This window comes from Nerophis ophidion, linkage group LG11, assembly GCF_033978795.1.
Source record: "Nerophis ophidion isolate RoL-2023_Sa linkage group LG11, RoL_Noph_v1.0, whole genome shotgun sequence".
Taxonomy (NCBI): domain Eukaryota; kingdom Metazoa; phylum Chordata; class Actinopteri; order Syngnathiformes; family Syngnathidae; genus Nerophis; species Nerophis ophidion.
The window spans coordinates 21,287,872-21,305,205 of NC_084621.1; the positions used below are offsets into that span (position 1 = coordinate 21,287,872).

A 17,334-nucleotide genomic window follows, 5' to 3' on the forward strand; every position below is an offset into this window, starting at 1 on the left:
GTTTACCACATTTCAGATCGTGTCCCCTAATTTCACTTTTCATAAAATTAGTTGGGCAGATATATACGCAGGGCTTGTTGGTCTAGTCGTGTGATTCTCGCATCGGGTGCCTGAGGTCCTGGGTTCAATTCCCGGACAAGTCCTCATTTCTACGAGTACTAACCAAAATTGTATTCCTCGTACACACAGCTGTCTTACATTCGTGACTTTAGACTTCATTTTAACAATTTTTTCAAACATCACACACTTAAGGGATCAATAACAGTGGTACCTACATTTTTAACCACAGTTTGTTCTATGACTGAGCTGGTAACTCTTAGTTCATCTATGTATGAAAATGTCAGTCAAAATAAATAAATGTTAAAAGTGTAAAAAGGGAACCGAGTTTTAAATTCAGTCCCCTTCTGAAGTCTCAGATGTCATGACTTTTGGTGGGAAATGTTGATGCAGGGCAAGTAGGCGATGTCTTTTGAGTTTCCCTTCTGGTGTGAGAGGCCTCGACAAGCTCTTAAATTTTGACTCCTGTTTTTAGTCATTACTTTTTCCCTCGTATACTTTTGTTATATGGTGATGGTTTAGAATAAGTTATCACTTAAATTTCTGCAAGTTGGTTCCACCAAGACTCGAACCTGGATCACTGGATCCAAAGCCCAGAGTGCTAAGCATTACACCATGGAACCTGTATATACACGAGTAAAATATAGTGATCAAACAGTGAACAGTATTGATGAAATTGTATAGATTTTCATTGACACCTTAAATATAAGTTGTCAGGAAAATGGAGGGAAACGTTTAAATCAAGTCTAAATTAAAAAAAAAAAAGACAAGACTTGTGACTGTGTACAAGGGGAAAAGTTTTGACAGAAAACAGGAATTATCATTCCAACACAAGGACTTGTCCAAGACCAACAAACCCTGCAACATGATTTCCCGACAAATCTCATAAAATTTGAGTTTTTAAAAGGTGACACCATCTCAAATTGTGTTACAATGTCATCCAACATTTTCATTTGCTCTCATTTTCATGCACAAATGAAATAATTGTTTACAAAATCAGTCCTCGAACAAAGCATGTAAATTAAGAAACTATTTTGTAGAGTGAAATTGTCAGTGAATCTAAATATGTGTTAAAAGTGCAATTAGGTAACCAAGTTTTAGGTTGTGTCCCCTATTGTAGTGACATTTTTTGATGAAGACTTCTTGCAGGGATTGTTGCTCTACAATTCTTGCTGAGGTTGTGAGAAATTCCTCGTTCGATTACCGGACTAACTCTTATGTATTTAAGTCCTGTTTTCTGTGATTAATTTTACCCTCGCACACACATACCATATTTTTCGGACTATAAATCACAGTTTTTTTCATAGTTTGGCCGGGGGTGCGACTTATACTCAGGAGCGACTTATGTGTGAAATTATTAACACATTACCGTAAAACATCAAATAATATTATGTAGCTCATTCACATAAGAGACTAAACGCATAAGATTTCATGGGATTTATCGATTAGGAGTGACAGATAGTTTGGTAAAGGTATAGCATGTTCTATATGTTATAGTTATTTGAATGACTCTTACCATAATATGTTACGTTAACATACCAGGCACCTTCTCAGTTGGTTATTTATGTGTCATATAACGTACACTTATTCAGCCTGTTGTTCACTATTCTTTATTTTATTTTAGGGACGGCGTGGCGCAGTGGGAGAGTGGCCGTGCGCAACCCGATTGTCCCTGGTTCTAGTCCCACCTAGTACCAACCTCGTCACGTCCGTTGTGTCCTGAGCAAGACGCCTCACCTTTGCTCCTGATGGGTGCTGGTTAGCGCTTTGCATGGCAGCTCCCTCCATCAGTGTGTGAATGGGTAAATGTGGAAGTAGAGTCAAAGCGCTTTGAGTACCTTGAAGGTAGAAAAGCGCTATACAAGTACAACCCATTTATTTTATTTATTTATCATCCATCCATCCATCCATCCATTTTCTACCGCTTATTCCCTTTCGGGGTCGCGGGGGGCGCTGGCGCCTATCTCAGCTACAATCGGGCGGAAGGCGGGGTACACCCTGGACAAGTCGCCACCTCATCGCAGGGCCAACACAGATAGACAGACAACATTCACACTCACATTCACACACTTGCCTTTCAAATGTCTATTCTTGGTGTTGGGGTTCTTTTAAATACATTTCCCTAAAAAATGCGACTTATACTCCAATGCGACTTATACATGTTTTTTTTCCTTCTTTATTTTGCATTTTCGGCGGGTGGACTTATACTCCAAAGCGACTTATACACCAAACAATACGGTACCTTAATGCACTTTTAACACATATTTGGTTTCACTGACATGTTCATACATAGATGAACTAAGGGTTACCAGCTCAGTCCTAGAACAAACTGTGGTCATACATTTAGGTACCACTGTTACTGATACCTTGAGTGGTTGTTGTTTGAAAACATTGCTAAAATCAAGTCTAAAGTCAAAATGTAACGACAACTGTGTGTATGAGGAAGAAAGTTATGATTAAAAATATGAGGGGTTGTCTGGGAATTGAACCCGGGACCTCTCGCACCCAAAGCGAGAATCATACGACTAGACCAACAAGCCCTGCAACTTATCTCATGAAATGTGAAATTAGGCGACAAAATCTGAAATTTTGTGGTAAGCTTTTAACCAAAATTTTAATTTACTACCATTTTCATGAAAAACTGTCAAACTAAATCTGTTATATCCAATCATGTACTCTTTACCGCAAGTTGATTTGAGCTTCATATGCAGGTTCCATGGTGTAATGGTTAGCACTCTGGACTCTGAATCCAGTGATCCAAGTTCAAGTCTTGGTGGAACCTTCTTGAAACCCTAGAGTGATTAGTGTTCTGAATCACTCTCCTTTAACTAATGCTTCTGTAAAAAATGCAATTAAACAATGTTTCTGTAAACGATAGTTTCTTGACCATTTTCAGATTCTGTTCCTTATATGTTTATGAGTCATGTTTTCATTCTTACTATTTTCCCTGGTACACACAGTTGTCTTTTTATGTGATTTTAAACTTGATTTAAAACGTTCTTGGTTACATATGCACTCTTTATTGATTGTTAACAGTACAAACAGAAAACTATTATTAATTAAGTGAGTTTAGCAGAAGAAAGCAAACTCGCACATCGTTAAAGTTTTTTTAATTGATTTATTTGAAGTGTCGCACCATCTCGTGAATTGAATTTATTTGGCAAAATTCAAACGCCCAACGTGGGGCTCGAACCCACGACCCTGAGATTAAGAGTCTCATGCTCTACCGACTGAGCTAGCCAGGCCTGCCTGGGGAAACGTGATAAGTGATGGTTACTGTACATGTAGCATTTTGTGCTACAATGTTTCGTGTTGATGGCGTTTTGTGTTGTGATGTTTCATGATTTGGGTGGCGCTATTTCATGTTGCACCGTTTGGTGTCACAGCTGTTGCAGCTTTTCGTGTTGTCGGCATTTCATGTTGCGTTGTTTCATGTTGCAGCGTTTTGCGTTGAGCCATTTTAGTTTTCGGGTGCAGCATTTTGTGCTGTTGAAGTTTAAGTTTGACGCGTTTCATGTCACGTTGTTAGGTGTTGCGGCGTTTCTTAGTTACATATGCGCTCTTTATTGATTACTACTGTACGAAAAGAAACATTTTATTAATTAAGTGAGTTTAACTGAAGAATATCAACTCGTACATTGTTACAGTTTTTTTTATTGATTAATGAGAAGTGGAGCGCCATCTCATGTTGCATTTCCTTGGCAAAATTTCTTCACTCAACGTGGGGCTTGAGCCCACAACCCTGCAATTAAGTGACTTATGCTCTACCGACTGAGCTAGCTGGGCGCGTAAAGACCCTTGAGGAGTGATTGTTAACATACAAATATATTCATGTAGCATTTTGTGTTTGAACGTTTCGTGTTGATGGCGTTTTGTGTTACGATGTTTCATGATTTGAGCCGCGCTATTTCATGTTGTCCGCATTTCATGTTGCAGCGTTTTGCACATCGTTACAGTTTTTTTCATTTTTTTTTATTAGAAGTGTAGCACTGTCCCGTGTTGAATTTCCTTGGCGAAAAACTAAACCACCCAACGTGGGGCTCGAACCCACAACCCTGAGATTAAGAGTCTCATGCTCTACCTACTGAGCTAGTCGGGCTCGCATCATCTAATCTGGTAATTAATCGTCACTGTACAAAAATATTCATGTCGCATTTTGTGTTGCATTGTTTCGTGTTGATGGCGTTTTGTGTTACAGTCATGTTGCGTCATTTGGTGTTGCAGCTGTTGTAGCATTTTGTATTGCGACGTTTCGTGTTGTCAGCGTTTTGGGTTGAGCCATTTTAGTTTTCGGGTGGAGCATTTTGGGCTTTTGCCATTTAATATTCCATACATCACACACTCAAGAGAACAATAAAAATGTCTGAAATAAATACAGTTGTGTCTCAACTTACGAGCTCTATTAGTTCTAGGACTGAGGTGGTAAACCCTCAGTTTATTTATGCATGAAAATGGTAGTCAATCAAAATATGTGTTAAAAGCACAGTTTCAGATAGTGTCTTATATTAAAATATTTTATTTTTTTAAAGATTTATACCACATTGTTTTACAGGGCTTGTTGGTCTAGTCGTATGATTCTCACTTAGGGTGTGAGAGGTCCCGGGTTCAATTCCCGGACAAGCCCCCTATAGTACTCCTTTTTGCAATCATAACTTTCTTCCTCATACAAACAGTTGTTATTGTATTTGTGACTCAAGACTTGATTTTAACACTTTTTTAGAACATAACACATTCAAGGGATCAGTAACAATGGTACCTTGGTTTATGACCACAGTTTATTCTAGGACTGAGCTGGTAACCTTTAGTTCAACTATGTATGAAAATGTCAGTGAAACTAAATATGTTTAAAATTTAAATTTAAAATATTTATATACATGTAGTGATGGGCAGTAACAAGCTAGATGTAGCTGAGCTACATAGCTCAACTACATTTTCCAGTAGCATTGCAGTTACTTAGCAATTTTTTTTACGAGTAGCTTATCTTGTAGCTTTGTTAATTTTCGACCCATATAGCGAGGTAGTTTACATCAAAGCTACATAGAGAGAAGATGAGAGAGCGAATGTACGGAGAAAATAAAATGACCTTGATGATTGAGAACATCCATATGTATGGAGAAAGTCCATGATGATTGGCTAAGGTTAGGGTGAAACATTACAGACGGGCCAATCAGAGGGAAGATACATTTTGTAAGCAAAAGTCACATGACGACGAGAGAGTAAGAGACAGAGGGACGCTTCAAGCTGACGACTCTACTGCAGGTTAGATTTTTGACTGTGAACTTAATTTTGAACTTGTATTTCCTTTTTTTCTGCCGGCACACACTCAAGGAATCAATGACAATCCATCTAATGGGGCGGCATGGCATAGTGGGTAGAGCGGCCGGCCAGAAACCTGAGGATTGCAAGTTTGCTTCCCGCCTATTGACATCCAAAAAATCGCTGACTTTGTGTCCTTGGGCAGGACACTTCACCGCTATGACTGGTGAATGAATGATGAATGAATGATAGGCGGTGGTCGGAGGGGCCGTAGGCGCAAACTGGCAGCCACACTTCCGTCAGTCTACCCCAGGGCAGCTGTGGTTAATTGTGTAGCTTACCACCACCAAGTGTGAATGAATGTTGAGTCCCACTTCTCTGTGAGCGCTTTGAGTGTTTAGAAAATCGCGATATAAATCTAACTTATCTATCAAATCAAATCTAACCCTGTGTACTGTAGGATCACATTGTTTTGCATTTACGGGTTCCGTGGTGTAATGGTTAGCACTCTGGACAGTGAATCTAGTGATCCAAGTTCATATCTTGGTGGAACCGTCTTGTTATATTAGTGTTCAGTATGATTTCTCTTTGAATATTTTAAAAAACAGAGTGAAACAAAATTTAGCCAATATTGTAGTGCAGTTTCAGATAGTGCTCCTTATATGTTTACAAGTCCTGTTTTTAGTCACATCGTTTGTCAGTTTTAGATTGTGTACCCTATTAAAAGGTTGGAAATATTACTTTTTAAACATTATTTTTTTACACACTCGAGGAATCCATAATCTGTCATTTCAAACGGAATCCCTATATTGCCACTTAAAGACTGCATGATGGTTCCACCAAAACTTCAACTTGGATCACTGGATTCAAAGTCCAGAGTGCTAACCATTACACCATGGAACCTGCATAACCCCGCGTAAAAGAACGTGATCCAACATTAACAGTATTAATGACATTTAATAGATTCTCATTGACTTCTTGATACAATCGATTACTTGTCTCTGGCCCCCTGCCTGCAAGAGGCAATGATGAGAGGTATAGCAGATTATTCCCGCTTAACAAGTGGCTGGCTAGTTGATGTAGAGAACAGGGACTAACTTTTATTGATAATTGGTCCTCTTTCTGGGGCAAACCGGGCTTGCTGATGAAGGACCTCCTTCACTCTAACCGAGAAGGCACCATCACTCTATCTAGAAACATAGATCACTGGTTAAGTCACACTTGACTAACTACACTAGAGCAAGCTTGGACTCAGGCAATTACAGTGTCTGTTAGTCAGGCGGAGGAGTCAGTTAAGCTAGAACTAACCAGCACAAGGCTGAACAATTCCTGCACACAAGGCATTTCTCCTAGAAAAGTACACAGCTCAGATAATGATTTTTCTATAGCGACTGTGAGAGGTGAACATGCATTCTACTGAGGTGGCAAATTATGACTACAGTGGTATCTAAACTTCTGACCAGAGTTTGTTTTAAAACTGAGCTGGTAACTCTTAGTTCATTTAAGTATGAAAATGTCAGTGAATCTAAAATATGTGTTAAATGTGCCATAAAGTAACCAAGTTTCAGATTGTGTCCCCTATTAAAACCTCACAATGTGTGAGTTTTGTTGGAAAGTCTTGTTCCACGGCTGGTTAAAATGAGCGTCCATTAAGTCCAATCAAGTGCTGTGAACTGCAGGATAATTTGATTTTAAGTTGGATACGTAGGTGCCATGGTGTAATGGTTAGCACTCTGGACTCTGAATCCAATGATCTAAGTTAAAGTCTTTGTGGAACCTTCTTGTAACATTAAAGTGGTTAGTTTTCACTAAGTCTTCCCTTTGAAAGTTGCGTGCATGAAAAAAAAAATGCGTCATAATTTGGCCTAAAAGCACAATGTTGTAGTGCAGTTTCAAATTGCGCTCCCATTATGTTTGTAAAGTCCTGTTTTTAGTCACAAATTGTTCCTTCATACACAAAATTGTAGTTAAATTTGTGACTTTAGAATTGATTTTGATTATTTTTTCGGACATCACACACTCAAGGGATTAATAAAAAAATATTGTTGCGTCTTTCCAGTATTTCCTCCCGGGGAATCTAAGTTACTGGTCAATCCCAAATTCTTTCGATGACATATATGCTGAGTAAGAAGGACCATCAAGACAAAATAGGAATAATAACAAGTTTTACTGAAGCTTCAGGAGACCAGCCCACATCAATAGAGTCATACCGTCATCTCGGGATGGTCCAACTTTCAAACGGAAAAAAACTACATATTTAATCGGAAAGTAGTCCCCCCAGAAATGAATGCCCCCCCTCCCCCAACACTGATCAGATAAAGAGGGGGATGTATCCCTTTCACATTCCAATAACTAAAACAATACAGACTTCTGTAGACAAAGAGAAACTGGTATACGTAATATACATTGGAAAGTACTAGCTGATCCAAACATGACTATGAATAAAGAAAGGACTCTTAAACATTTATGAATTCTCCACAATATTTGATCAATAACAGTATTATTACTGATTACCATATTACTTAATTTACTGCAAATTGGTTCCACCAAGACTTGAACTTGGATCACTGAATTCAAAGTCCAGAGTGCTAACCATTACACCATAGAACCTGTATATCAATTAAAAATATGCTGCAGTAAAGAGTACTTGATTGGATATAACAGATTTTGTTTGACATTGTTCATTAAAATGGTAGTAAATCAAAATGTTGGTTAAAAGTTTACCACAACATTTCAGATTGTGTCCCCTAATTTTATTTTTCATGAGTTTAGTTGGGGAGTCATATATGCAGGGCTTGTTGGTCTAGTCGTATGATTCTTGCTTCGGGTGCGAGAGGTCCCGGGTTCAATTCCCGGACAAGCCCTCTTTAGTACTCCTTTTTGCCATCATAACTTTCTTCCTCATACACACAGTTGTCATTGTATTTGTGACTTAAGACTTGATTTTAACACATCACACACTCAAGGGATCAATAGCAGTGGTACCTAAATTTTTGACCACAGTTTGTTCTAGGACTGAGCTGGTAACCCTTAGTTCATCTATATATGAAAATGTCAGTAAAACTAAATATGTTTAAAAGTGCAATAACATAACAGAGTTTTGGATTGTGTCCCGTATTAAAATCTCACATTTCATGAAATTATTGTTTGACAATCTTGTTTCAGGACTTGGTATGTGTAAACATATGTTTATATACATGTAGTGATGGGCAGTAACAAGCTAGATGTCGCTAAGCTACGTAGTTCAACTATATTTTCCAGTAGCTTGGCAGTTACTTAACACCCTTTTTTTATAAGTAGCTTTTCTTGAACCTTAGCTACTTTTAAACTCATGTAGCGAGGTAGCTTACATCAAAGCTACATAGAGAGAAAAAATGTACGGAGAAAATACAATCACCTAGATGATTGAGAACGTCCATGTGATGGAGAAATCCATGATGACTGGCTAAGATTAGGGCAAAACATTACAGACGGGCCAAGATAAACTTGTGAGCAAAATCGTAACAGACATGCACTCATATCACATGACGACAAGAGAGTCCGAGACAGAGGGACGCTTCAAACTGACGACTCTCCCTCAGGTGAGATATTTGACTGTGAACTTAATTTGTTGGGCAAACACGTATGCAGGGTTTGCATACGTGTTTGCCATTTCGACCCGTTTCACAAAATGAGGAAGACAGTGGGAGCCACAATTATTCTCGCCAGTATCTGCTGGTGGTCACCCAAGTGATAAGAATAAGTGAATGTTATGAAGCCATTGCCTTAAACACCTTCTACAACATCTACAAACTGCTTGCCAGTCCAGCAACATGTTGTGAGAGAATTCCGTAGTTGCACGCACACGACTGGAAGGCATACTGGGTGACACAGAGTACACTGACGGTTGTGATATAAACAACTTTAACACTCCTACTAATATGCGCCACATTGAGAACCCAAACAAAAGAAGAATGACAAACACATTTCGGGAGAAAATCTTCACAGTAACACAACATAAACGCAACACAACAAATACCCAGAATCCTTTGCATCCCTGAAAATTCCTGACTATGTTATACACCCCGCGAGCACCAAACCCCGCCCACCTCAACTACGCAGGGAGTGACTCGTAAACATATAAAAGTACAATTTGAAACTGCACTTTAAGATTGTACTTTGAATCCAAAATCAGATTACTTCACATCAAAAACCTTTCAAAGAGAGGTCACAAGAAAGTATTTTTCACTTAAATTTAGATTATTTGCATTAATCGTGCATGTACTGATCAAAGAAAGGTCATATTAAACACTAATATTACAAGATGGTTCCACCAAGACTTGAACTTGGATCACTGGATTCAAAGTCCAGAGTGCTAACCATTTCACCATGGAACCTGTATAAATACCTGAATTATCCTGCAGTAAAGAGTACTTGATTGGATATAACAGGTTTAGTTTGACAGTTTTTCATGAAAATGGTAGTAAATTAAAATGTTGGTTAAAAATGTACCATACAATTTCATATTTTGCCCCCAAATTTCACATTTCTTGAGATTAATAGGGGGAGCTGCTTCCAGGGCTTGTTGGTCTAGTCGTATGATTCTCGCTTTGGGTGTGAGAGGTCCTGGGTTCAATTCCCGGACAACCCCTCGTGTTTTTAAGTCTAATTTTTAATCATGACTTTCTTGCTCATACACACAGTTGTTGTTACATTTATGACTTTAGACTTGATTTTAACAATGTTTTCAAACAACAACCACTCAAGGGATCAAACACAGTGGTACCTAATTGTATGACCACAGTTTGTTCTAGGACTGAGCTGATAACCCTTAGTTCATCTATGTATTAAAATGTCAGTGAAACTAAATATGTGTTAAAAGTGCAAAAAGGTAACCCAGTTTCAGATTGTCTCTATTAAAATCTCACATTTTATGAGATTTGTTGGGAAATCTTGATCCAGGAGTTGTTGGTGTTGTCTTTTCAGGTTCCTTTAGGGCAGGGGTCGGGAACCTTTTTGGCTGAGAGAGCCATGAAAGCCAAATATTTTAAAATATATTTCTGTGAGAGCCATATCATATTTTTTAACAGTGAATACAACTAAATGTGTGCATTTTTTTAAGTAAGACCAACATTTTTACAGTATATTAAGTCTCTAATTGTTTTTAATAACATTGTTATTTTTTGGACAGTTGCGGTAGACAACGGATGGATGGATTAAAATGCATGAGGATGTTTTATATTTTGAACGTTATTAACATCGTGATTACCAGCGGAATTATTCATTACTTATCGTGTTAAGCAATCTCAGCCAAGATTTATATGAGAGCCAGATGCAGTCATCAAAAGAGCCACATCTGGCTCTAGAGCCATAGGTTCCCAACCCCTGATGTAATATGTACATACAGCTAGCCTAAATAGCCTGTTAGCATCAATTATCTTGCAGTGACCAAACATGCTTGATAAGCACTCCACACAATTCAATGACACCAACAAAGCTCACCTTTGAGCATTCACACACAGTTTAAAAGGTTTGGTGGACAAAATGAGACAAAGAATGAGTGGCATTAAATATGTGTTTCTCTGGTATCATTGAATAAAGTTATATATGTTAGGAAACTACGGTGATTTCAAGGACCGCAAAAATTATTAGCAAACAGTGCTCGCCAAATACGCAAAAGTCTTGTTCCACGGCTGGTTAAAATGAACATCCATTAAGTCCAATCAAGTACTGTGAACTGCAGGATAATTTGATTTTAAGTTGGATACGTAGGTGCCATGGTGTAATGGTTAGCACTCCGGACTCTGAATCCAATGATCTAAGTTAAAGTCTTGGTGGAACCTTCTTGTGACATTAGAGTGATTAGTTTTCACTAAGTCTTCCCTTTGAAAATTGCGTTTACTACAACATTTCAGATTGTTCCCCTAATTTTATTTTTCATGAGTTTAGTTGGGGAGTCATCTATGCAGGGCTTGTTGGTCTGGTCGTATGATTCTCGCTTTGGGTGTGAGAGGTCCCGGGTTAAATTCCCTGACAAGCCTTCTTTAGTACTCCTTTTTGCATTCATAACTTTCTTTCTCAGACACACAGTTGTTACTGTATTTGTGACTTTAGACTTGATTTAAAAAAATGTTTGAAACATCACACACTCAAGGGACCACTAACAGGGGTACCTATATTTATGACCACAGTTTGTTCTAAGACTGGGCTGGTAACCCTTAGTCCATCTATGTATGAAAATGTCAATGAATCTAAATATTTTTAAAAGTTCAATAAGGTAACCGAGTTTCAGATTGTGTTCCCTATTAAAATCACACATTCCATGAAATTTGTTGGACAATCTTGTTTCAGGTATTGGTCTATATAAACATATATTTATATACATGTAGTGATGGACAGTAACAAGCTAGTTGCAGCTAAGCTATGTAGCTCAACTACATTTTCCAGTATTTTGGCAGTTACTTAGCACATTTTTGTACGAGTCGCTTTTCCTGTAGCTTAGCTACTCTAATACCCATATAGCGAGGTAGCTTACATCAAAGCTACATAGAGAGAAGATGAGAGAGAGAACGTATGAAGAAAAAACAATGACCTTGATGATTGACAACATCCATACGTATGGAGAAAGTCCATGATGATTGGCTAAGGTTAGGGTGAAACATTACAGACGAGCCAATCAGAGGCAAGATAAACTCGCGAGCAAAATCATTACAGACATGTCACATGACGACAAGAGAGTCCGAGACAGAGGGACGCTTCAAGTGGACGACTCTCTCGCAGGTTAGATTTTTGATTGTGAACTAAATTTTGAACTTTTATCACCTTTTTCTGACATCACACACTCAAGGAATCAATGACAATCTTTCAAATCAGATCTAGTACTGAGTACTGTAAGATCACATTGTTGTACATGAATGTTTACAGGTTCCATGGTGTAATGGTTAGCACTCTGGACTCTGAATCCAGTGATCCAAGCTCAAGTCTTGGTGGAACCTTCTTGTAACAGTAGATTGGTTAGTATGACCTCTGTTTGTTTAATGTTTGCACGAAAACGAGAGGGATTCTAAAGTACAATGTTTTAGTGCAGTTTCGAAAAATATTATTGTCTATGCTCTTGATATATTCTCATAGACACCTTGAGTGTAAGTTGTCAGGAAAATGGAGGGAAACGTTTAAATCAAGTCTCAAGTAAACAAAAACAAGCCTTGTGACTGTGTGTACGAGGGGGAAAGTCATGACTGAAAACAGGAGTTATAATTTTAACACAAGGACTTGTCCAAAACCAACAAACCCTGCAACATGATTGCCGAACAAATCTCTAATAAAATGTGAGATTTTGAAAGGGGACGCAGTCTTAAACTGGGTTAAACATTTGCACTTTCAACCCAAATTTGGATTCACTGCTTTTTTCATGTATGAATTAATCAAAATGAATTAAAAAATGTTGGTTACAATATTTCAGATCGTGTCCCCTATTAAAATCTCACATTTCATGAGATTTTCTGAACTTGGATGAGCACTTGTGTTTATTATTCTTGTTTTCAGTCATGATTTTTCCCCTCGTACACACAGTCACAAGTCTTGTCTTTTTTTTTACTTTGGACTTGATTAAAACGTTTCCCTCCATTTTTCTGACAACTTACACTCAAGGTGTCAATGAAAATATTTCAAAGTTCATCAATACTGTTTACTGAAGGATCAATTTGTTTTACTGACAATTTACACAGGTTCCATGGTGTAATGGTTGGCATTCTGGACTCTGAATCCAGTGATCCAAGTTCAAGTCTTGGTGGAACCTTCTTGGAACATTGAAGTCATTAGTGTTTAATATCACCTCCATTTGATTAATGCACCTATGAAAAATGCAAATAAACAACATTTCTGTGAAGAATAGTTTCTTGTCCATTTTCAGATTGTGTCCCTTATGTGTTTATGAGTCATGTTTTTATTCCTACCTTTTTCCCTCGTACACACAGTTGTCTTTTTATGTGATTTTAAACTTTAAAACTTTCTTAGTCACATATGCGCTCTTATTTGATTATTACTGTACAAAAAGAATAATATTATTAATAAAGTGAATTTAACAGAAGAATGCAAACTCGCACATCGTTACAGTTTTTTTAATTGACTTATTTGAAATTGCACCGTCTCGTGATATGAATTTCTTTGGCAAAATTCAAACACCCAGCGTGAGACTCTAATCCACGACCCTGAGATTAAGAGTCTCATGCTCTACCGACTGAGCTAGCCAGGGCTGCAGCATATCTCTTAATGAATGATTAATACTGTACAAAAATGTTCATGTAGCATTTTGTGTTGCAACGTTTCGTGTTGACTGCGTTTTGTGTTATGATGTTTCATGATTTGGGTCGCGCTATTACATCCATCCATTTTCTACCGCTTATTCCCTTTCAGGGTCGCAGGGGGCGCTGGCGCCTATCTCAGCTACAATCGGGCAGAAGGCGGGGTACACCCTGGACAAGTCGCCACCTCATCGCAGGGCCAACACAGATAGACAGACAACATTCACACTCACATTCACACACTAGGGCCAATTTAGTGTTGCCAATAAACCTATCCCCAGGTGCATGTCTTTGGAAGTGGGAGGAAGCCGGAGTACCCGGAGGGAACCCACGCATTCACGGGGAGAACATGCAAACTCCACACAGAAAGATCCCGAGCCTGGATTTGAACCCAGGACTGCAGGACCTTCGTATTGTGAGGCAGACGCACTAACCCCTCTTCCACCTTGAAGTCCCTTGTCAGTCCTGTCTAATGATATTGATTCAGGTTCAATTTCCAGACAAGACCTTGTGTTTATAAGTCTTGTTTACAATCATAACTTTTTTCCTCATGCACACAGTTTCAGTTTATTTATGCATGAAAATGGTAGTCAATCAAAATATGTGTTAAAAGCACAGTTTAAGATTGTGACCCCTATTAAAAGATTAAAACTTTTTTAAAAGATGTTTGCCATCATGCCTTTAAGGCTTGTTGGTCTAGTTGTATGACTCTCGCTTAGGGTGCGAGACGTCTCGGGTTCAATTCCCGGATAAGCCCCTATGTTTGGAAGTCCTATTTTTAATCATAACTTGTCTTTCTTGTACACACAGTTGTTGTTACATTCGTGACTTATCAAATACAGTGGTACCAACATTTATGACCACAGTTTGTTCTAGGACTGAGCTGGTAACCCTTAGTTCATCTATGTATGAAAATGTCAGTGAATCTAAATAAGTATCAAAGTGCAATAAGGTAATCAAGTTTCCGATTGTGTCCCCTATTAAAATTTCACATTTCATAACATTCGTTGGTAAGTCTCAGTCCAGAACTTCTTAGTATCATCGTATCCTTCTTGCTCAGATTGTGAGAGATGGTCTGGGTTCAAATCCTGGACAAGCCTTTATGTCTTTAAGTCCTGTTTTCAGTATTTACTTTTTACCTCACTCACAGATAGTCATATTTCTTTCTACTTTTGACTGTGAACTTCATTGTAAACTATTTTTATCCTATTTTCTGAAGGCATACACTAAAGCAATCAATGAAAAATGTCCACTTAAATACTGCAAGTTGGTTCCACCAAGACTTCAACTTGGATCACTGGATTCAAAGTCCAGAGTGCTAACCATTACACCATGGAACCTACACAATTATAAAATAATTTGAACACAAGGACTTGTCCAAGACCAACAAACCCTGCAACAGGATTTTGATTGATTGATTGATTAAAACTTTTATTAGTAGATTTCACAGTACAGTACATATTCCGTACAATTGACCACTAAATGGTAACACCCGAATAAGTTTTTCAACTTGTTTAAGTCGGGGTCCACGTTAATCAATTCATGGATTGCTGAACAAATGTTTGATAGGGGACACAATCTTTTAACAAAAAATTTAATTCACTACCATCTTCATGCACAAATCAAATAAGGGTTTACAAGATCAGTCCTAGAACAAATAGAGCTTGTAAAGTAAGAACCAACTGTATTTGATTGTGCAGATTTTCATTTATCCCTTGATTATGTGCCCTCTGGAAAAGTGAAATAAAAGTTCAAAACCAAGTCTAAAATCAAAAATGTAACACGTGTTTGTACGAGGGACAGATCCATGATTGAAAACAGGACTTAAGAACATACAGGGGACACAATCTAAAACTGCGTTAAAACGTTGCACTTATGTTTACAGGTTCCATGGTGTAATGGTTAGCACTCTGGACTTTGAATCCAGTGATCCAAGTTCAAGTCTTGGTGGAACCAACTTGCAGTGTTTAAGTAGCAAATAATTAATCCTGCTGGATTATTATGGATCCCTCGAGCTTGTGATGTCTCATAAAATGGTCAAAATTATTTCTAAAATCACAAATGTAACAACAACTGTGTGTATGAGGAGGAAAGTTGTGGTTGAAAACAGGATTTATAAAAATACGCCTTATCACACCCGAAGTGAGACTCATACCACTAGACTAAAAAGCCCTGAAAAACAAGGTGGCAAACATGTTGAATTTCTTTTAACCTTATAAAAAGGGACACAATCTAAAACTGATAAGTGATGTTACTAAAAACAGGATTTATGAACATATAAGGAGCACAATCGGAAACTGCACAACAGCATTGTAATTTTTAGCTAAATTTGGATGCACTCTCTTTTTTAAAAAAATATTCAAAGGGCAATGAGTAAGTGTTCTAATGTTTCAAGAAGGTTCCACCAAGACTTGAACTTGGATCACTGGATTCAGAGTCCAGAGTGCTAACCATTACACCATGGAACCTGTAAATGTACATGTAAAACAATGTGATCCTACAGTACACAGTACCTGATTGGATTTGATGGATTGTCATTGATCCCTTGAGTGTGTGATGTCAAAATAAAGGAGATACAAGTTCAAAATTAAGTTCACAGTCAAAAATCTAACCCGCGGGAGAGTCCTCAGCTTGAAGCGTCCCTCTGTCTCGGATTTTTAGTTTACTACCATTTTCATGAAAAAATATCAAACACATCTTTTATATCCAATCAAGTACTGTTTACTGCAGGATCATTTGGGGGATTATACAGGTTCCATGGTGTAATGGTTAGCACTCTGGACTTTGAATCCAGTGATCCAAGTTCAAGTCTTGGTGGAACCAACTTGTACAACTGGAGTGGATACTATTCAGAGTGTCCTGCAGCATGAAAAAGAGAGCCCTTTAAATGTTGATAAAAGTGCAATTTCGGATTGTTTCTTATTAGAAGATATTTTTCAATAATAACTTTTTTCATTTGTGACTTTTGACTTAATTTTGATCATTTTTTCATTGACATCACTCACTTATGGGATCCATAAAAACTAGGGGTGTAACGGTACGTGTATTTGTATTAAACCGTTTTGGTACGGGGGTCCCAGTTGGGTTCGGGGGTGTATCTAGCGAGTTTCCACATGAACATATGAAGTAGCCCCCTAAACTAAAGTCTTAACAAGCTGCTGCTCTCCGATGGTCTGGGTTCAAATCCTGAACAAGCTTTTATGTCTTTAAATCCTTTGTTCAGTCATTACTTTTTACTTCGTACACACATAGTCATATTTCTTTCTACTTTTTACTGTGAAATTCATTGTAAACTATTTTTACCCTAATTTCTGAAGGCATACACCAGGGGTATCCAAAGTTTTTCCAACAGAGGGCCGCACACGGAAAAATTTAAGCATGCGGGGGCCATTTTGATATTTTTCATTTTCAAACCATAACAAAATATATGGATTTTTTTCTTTTAATCCTTAGGGATCCTGGGGAGCATAGAGGGTCTCAGTCACTTAAATGTTAAAAATGAGTCAAATTATTATTATTTTTATCTATTTAATGCTTACAGTAAATCTCTATATCAACTTGAGGTTGATATAAAGTAAAACAAATAAGGTTTTATGCCTTTTTTGTCAAAGACAACTTTGTTTTTTATAGTAAAACTGAAATATGCAGTATTTAGATTGATAGATGGATGGATAAATAAACAGATAGACAGATTTCATGTTGCAGAGTTTTGCACATTGTTACAGTTTTTTTTATTTAT

At 37.8% G+C, this 17,334-nt stretch overlaps 15 non-coding genes across 15 annotated transcripts; 8 read left to right on the plus strand and 7 right to left on the minus strand.

Moving 5' to 3' along the window:
• Positions 1-2,767: 2,767 nt before the first annotated feature.
• On the plus strand, positions 2,768-2,839 carry trnaq-cug (transfer RNA glutamine (anticodon CUG)). Its single transcript has one exon. It is a non-coding gene; the product is annotated as a tRNA-Gln (tRNA).
• A 390-nt stretch (positions 2,840-3,229) lies between these two features.
• trnak-cuu (transfer RNA lysine (anticodon CUU)) lies at positions 3,230-3,302 on the minus strand. Its single transcript has one exon. It is a non-coding gene; the product is annotated as a tRNA-Lys (tRNA).
• A 781-nt stretch (positions 3,303-4,083) lies between these two features.
• On the minus strand, positions 4,084-4,156 carry trnak-cuu (transfer RNA lysine (anticodon CUU)). The gene has a single exon. It is a non-coding gene; the product is annotated as a tRNA-Lys (tRNA).
• A 453-nt stretch (positions 4,157-4,609) lies between these two features.
• On the plus strand, positions 4,610-4,681 carry trnap-agg (transfer RNA proline (anticodon AGG)). The gene has a single exon. It is a non-coding gene; the product is annotated as a tRNA-Pro (tRNA).
• Positions 4,682-6,144: 1,463 nt separating this feature from the next.
• On the minus strand, positions 6,145-6,216 carry trnaq-uug (transfer RNA glutamine (anticodon UUG)). The gene has a single exon. It is a non-coding gene; the product is annotated as a tRNA-Gln (tRNA).
• A 1,635-nt stretch (positions 6,217-7,851) lies between these two features.
• trnaq-uug (transfer RNA glutamine (anticodon UUG)) lies at positions 7,852-7,923 on the minus strand. Its single transcript has one exon. It is a non-coding gene; the product is annotated as a tRNA-Gln (tRNA).
• Positions 7,924-8,105: 182 nt separating this feature from the next.
• trnap-cgg (transfer RNA proline (anticodon CGG)) lies at positions 8,106-8,177 on the plus strand. Its single transcript has one exon. It is a non-coding gene; the product is annotated as a tRNA-Pro (tRNA).
• Positions 8,178-9,617: 1,440 nt separating this feature from the next.
• Positions 9,618-9,689, minus strand: trnaq-uug (transfer RNA glutamine (anticodon UUG)). Its single transcript has one exon. It is a non-coding gene; the product is annotated as a tRNA-Gln (tRNA).
• Positions 9,690-12,215: 2,526 nt separating this feature from the next.
• Positions 12,216-12,287, plus strand: trnaq-cug (transfer RNA glutamine (anticodon CUG)). Its single transcript has one exon. It is a non-coding gene; the product is annotated as a tRNA-Gln (tRNA).
• Positions 12,288-13,018: 731 nt separating this feature from the next.
• Positions 13,019-13,090, plus strand: trnaq-cug (transfer RNA glutamine (anticodon CUG)). The gene has a single exon. It is a non-coding gene; the product is annotated as a tRNA-Gln (tRNA).
• Positions 13,091-14,280: 1,190 nt separating this feature from the next.
• trnap-agg (transfer RNA proline (anticodon AGG)) lies at positions 14,281-14,352 on the plus strand. The gene has a single exon. It is a non-coding gene; the product is annotated as a tRNA-Pro (tRNA).
• Positions 14,353-14,863: 511 nt separating this feature from the next.
• trnaq-uug (transfer RNA glutamine (anticodon UUG)) lies at positions 14,864-14,935 on the minus strand. Its single transcript has one exon. It is a non-coding gene; the product is annotated as a tRNA-Gln (tRNA).
• A 544-nt stretch (positions 14,936-15,479) lies between these two features.
• Positions 15,480-15,551, plus strand: trnaq-uug (transfer RNA glutamine (anticodon UUG)). The gene has a single exon. It is a non-coding gene; the product is annotated as a tRNA-Gln (tRNA).
• A 440-nt stretch (positions 15,552-15,991) lies between these two features.
• trnaq-cug (transfer RNA glutamine (anticodon CUG)) lies at positions 15,992-16,063 on the minus strand. Its single transcript has one exon. It is a non-coding gene; the product is annotated as a tRNA-Gln (tRNA).
• Positions 16,064-16,346: 283 nt separating this feature from the next.
• Positions 16,347-16,418, plus strand: trnaq-uug (transfer RNA glutamine (anticodon UUG)). The gene has a single exon. It is a non-coding gene; the product is annotated as a tRNA-Gln (tRNA).
• The last annotated feature ends 916 nt before the right edge of the window (positions 16,419-17,334 follow it).